Here is a 5,062-nt window from a genome sequence, read left to right as displayed (position 1 = left end):
CTTTGATCTTTTATCGCAAGGAGAAACGTAAAACCAAATATATAAGCGTTTGTAAGGCACTTACGTGACACAAAAATAAGTTAACGCGAGGAAGAGTGCGCGAGAGAAAGGAAGGGAGCCGAGAGAATGAAGGAGAAACTGGAAAAAAAGCGAGAAAGTGCATGAGTGCGTGAAAAAAGAATGCAAGAGAAAGAGAGAGAGAGAGAGAGAGAAATAACGTGCGTGAGAAACGTTAGTTCCGTTTTTGAGTGTTGAGAATGTTCATTTGTAATTGTTTAAATCTAATGAGAAATGTACTGTAAAACTATAAGTACTATAGGCACTAAAAATATATCATTTGTTGACATGAAAAAAAAATAAAGGGAAACCGACTGTGTGGCATGAGTTCTGTCCGCTGGGATACGACGAGACAGTATACACGCACACACTGGCAAAACACACACACACACACACACACACACACACACACACACACACACACATACACACACAATATACAATATATATATACGTAATATTGCGGCGCATATTGCGTGTGCGTATACGAATCCCGTGTAATTCATTATTGTACATCTTTCTTTTTCTCGTTTTTTGTTTTTCCCCCTACATGATAACGAAGCCGCGAGAAATATTAGAATTGCGCGCGATGCGTTGTACCGTGCCCCATGGTGGAAGGAAAACAAGGTGTGCTCTTCCCGGGGGTCGAAATTCAGCATGTTCTGCGCAGACATGGCGGAGGTCCAAATAAGCGCCATATTGTGTGTGTATATATATATATATATATATATATATATATATATATACACTTTGTATACGGTGAATATATTTCGTCTTAAAAATCTTTTAAAATGCCTATGTGTAGTGCAATTGGATGCAAAAATAAAAGCGATAGTTCAAAAGGGAAAAATATTCAATTTTTCTCTTATCCAAAGGATGAAGAAACTGCATTAAAATGGATGCAAGTTTCAAAGAAAAAAAAAGTTAACCTGAAAAACGGTACAGTATTTATTTGAATACATATAAATTATAATATTGAGGCATTTCTAATTTTTTTTTCATTTAAATTCCTTTTTGTAGCTCGCATATGCTCTGTCCACTTTACACCAAGCTGTTATAAACCAATGCCAGCTTATTTAGTAAACTGCGAAAACTACTCGCCTAAGAAGAAACTTCGTGATCATGCAATTCCAACAGAAAATTTGCCACTAGTGAATGGAGAAGTGCTGAAGGAAGTGCAAAATCAACAGAATATGATAAATGTTAGTGAAAACAGCAGGTGTGTATCATTTTATTATATAAAATGTTTTCTTATAATGTAAAGATTGTAATTATATTTAAAATTATATTTAAAAGTAATTTCTCTTTTAACAGCAAAAACAGGTTTAGTGAGTCTGAGACTAATTTGATCGACATTTTAACGGAAGATAAAGTAGAAACATGTTTTGTCCAATCTTCACAAGAAAATATTGGGTATGATGTTATTGATTTCATGCGTGTTCACGACTTTATTGCTATACAAGAGATTATTGAATATTGTTTAATATTTTAATTTATTTTACTTTCAGAAGTACAAGTAATGATACAATGATAAGCACACAAATAATAATTCAAGATTTGAAAAAGAAATTAAGTAGAACGAACAAGAAAAACAATTTGCTTATGAAAAAAGTAAAACGATTGCAAACAGAAAAGACAGTTACAAAACGCGTAATAGAAAATGTCCAAAATGCGCTCAAAAAGATATTTACTCCGAAACAAATTGACCTTTTAATGAATAATAAAAGAAAAAGAGTAAAGTGGGGTCTTGAAGACATATCTGCTGCAATAACCTTAAGAAGCATAAGTCCAAAAGCATATCGCTTTTTAAGAGAAAATCACTACCCGCTACCAGGATTATCCACACTTAGGAATTGGGCATCTCGCATGGAGTTAAAAAATGGAATTTTATCTGAAATTATTTTTTTAATGAAGAAAAAAGCGCCATTGTTGCAGTTGCATGAAAGACTTTGCGTTATATGCTTCGATGAAATATATATTTCTCAAAAAATGGAAATAGATAAAAAGAAAGAAAAAGTCATAGGACCACACAAGACAGTACAAGTTGGTATGGTCAGAGGCCTATTTCATAAGTGGAAACAAATTATTTTTTATGACTACGATAAACCTCTTAGTAAGAATATCGTGAATAATGTAATATCAGAATTGTATGAAGCTACTTACATTGTAGTTGCTTTTACATGTGATTTAGGTCCAACAAATACTAAAGTTTTGAATAATATAAACGTAGGAATTGGAAGTTCACAAAATTCTTATTTTCAACATCCATGTAATGACAAGTACAAAGTTTTTGTTTTTAACGATGGACCTCACTTGTTAAAGTTACTAAGGAATCACTTTCTGGATAATGGCTTTTTTGTAAATGAAAAATTTGTTTCAAAAGATTGTGTAGAAGAAGCTTTATCCGTAAATGAAAACAGAGATTTAAAAGTTCTTTTCACAATCACTCAAAGACATTTAGATGTTTCCGGATCAAATAGACAAAAGGTATCTACAGCTGCTAAACTGTTCTCCAAGACAACTGCACGAGCTATTTTATGGTGTGGTAAACATGGATTTTTAAGTCAAGATAATTATGATGTGGCTTCTGAATTTATAGAATTAATAGATGCGTGGTTTGATATATTTAACAGTAAAGTATCCAAAGGATATAGACCTGGTAAAGAGCCTTATGGATTAAATTTAGAGCGTCAGAATGAAATTCTGAATAAAGTGACAAATACAATGCTTACCATGAGAGTTGGCAATCACAAGTCATTACTCCCGTTTCAAAAAGGAGTTATTCTAAATAATAATTCTCTTCAACAGTTGTTGCTGTACTTGCAACAAAATTTTAATACAACAACTTTTAAAATATCTTTTATTTTAACAAACCGATTGACGCAGGATTGTTTAGAAAATCTTTTCTCTTACCTAAGATCTATGGGTGCAACGAATGACCAGCCATCAGCCTTGAATTTTCAGTATAGATTAAGATGGTATATCTTACGAAAACATTCTGCTGATATACTTCCTGAAAAACGAAACACTGAAAAAGATGAGGATTTTGCCTTGATAGATTTCAACGACAGGACAGATGAAATGATGACATATGCCTTAGAATCTACGGTAGGAAAGCAACAAGTTGAAGTTGATGAAGAAGCTGCTTGCTTTAACGCTGAATTCAACGAATTCGATTTTATTGAAGAAGGGTTAGACGGTACGGGTGTATTACTTTATACATAGAATTTAATTGAAAAATATAATTTTGCGTTAATATATTCCATTTGCACAAAATAGAATATATTTATCGTTTCAATATAGTTAAACGTGAAATAAACAGATGTAATCATTTATCATAATATTTGTAGCAAAAATTAATAGTGAGTAGAAGAATATTTGTACTTATTACATTATTGAGTTGACATTTTGCATTTAAAAATCATGCAGCTTCGACGGAAAAGATTATCCTCTATAGAGTATATATAATACAGGATTGAAATTAACATAATTATACATTCTTATTTTATAAGTACATACAATAATTGAATAATATGCGTTATTAATAAAAATTTTTATTGTAAACTTTAAATTTTATAGGTGTCATTTTTTATATTTATTTATACTTTTATTGCATTATTAAAACTTTATTTTTATCTTTAATTACTGTAGATTTTCCTGAAGACAGACAGAGAATGATCGAAGAGATTATTGAAGGTGAAGCTCTTGTCTATATAGCAGGTTATGTAGCTTATAGGTTTCGTCTTCAATATAGTTTTTTGGGAAACTATACAAAAAATGTTCAATTTTCACCGCATAAGCCCGATTGGGTTTCAACATTATCAGATGGTCATTTGATTTATCCCTCTGATCATTTCATTGAAGCAGCGTTTATTATGAATAAAATTTTTGAAGAATTTCACGGAACTACCTTATCTAAAAGTAGATGGATTTTTAAGACTGTAACTAAATTAACAATGGAAAAAGTGCCGAAAGAGTATGGTATACCTGAAGAAGTTATGTTATGTCTTGTTCGTACAAGAACGCACATTACATTACGAGAATTAAATAAAAAGTTAGTATCTGATGTAAAAAACAAACGTTTATACAAAAAAGTTTCAAAATTTATGTACTGAAATACCAGCGTGCCATGTTAATTTTTTGTTGCATTTAAATAAACCTATCTTATATCCATAATATATTATTTATCTTTTTCTCACACATATTTTATATTGTACAATTCATCCTTCCTTTACATTAATTTTAATATTCCTTTATATATCTTTTTTCTTTACTTACAATTAATTATATAAAATAAAATTGCATTATATATAGAACAGGAATAAAATTTTAATCTCATTTGAAAAATTGCGGTCTTAATGTTATTGGCTAATAAATCAATGTCACCGATTTGGACCCACGCGCTCATTGGTTATGCGCAAGAGCACACCTTGTTTTCCTTCCACCATGCCGTGCCCCGTGTTTGTAAACGGAAGAGCGCACCGTCGCGTGACGGAGTCGTCGCGAAAAAAAAAAAAAATTTCTCGATTTACAGGCGAGAGCGAAAACAGCATCGAGCTTCAGTCTTAGCGTTTAAGCGCGCGTGGCCAATAGTGATATACAAAATAGCCGTGACACAGACCGTGTTATCAAACATTTTTGTAGCGGAATATAAAGGCGGCACCCCTTTGTCGAGCTCTGCGTCGAGGATCCACCGGATTGTGGTGCCATTAAAGCGCAAAGTGTGACAGATAGACCATTAAATGTTCATTTTGTCAAGTCCGACCGAAGTTCATTCCACAGCGCTGCGATTACACGTGCGCGCGATGCGTCTCCGTTACGTTTTCCGTCACTTTCCATCCGAGAACGTTATTCAGTTATCTAAAGTTACGTCGGGGATTACGAGGCGCCCGGGGGGAAACGACAAGGGGTTTCGAGACTCCATGGAGAGAAAGAGAGAGAGAGAGAGCGAGAGAGAGTGAGTGAGTTACACCATGAGAAAGGTAAGTGACATTTCATTTACACA

Source organism: Monomorium pharaonis, chromosome 6 (assembly GCF_013373865.1).
Source record: "Monomorium pharaonis isolate MP-MQ-018 chromosome 6, ASM1337386v2, whole genome shotgun sequence".
In the NCBI taxonomy this organism is placed as follows: Eukaryota; Metazoa; Arthropoda; class Insecta; order Hymenoptera; family Formicidae; genus Monomorium; species Monomorium pharaonis.
This window is presented reverse-complemented; position numbering follows the sequence as displayed.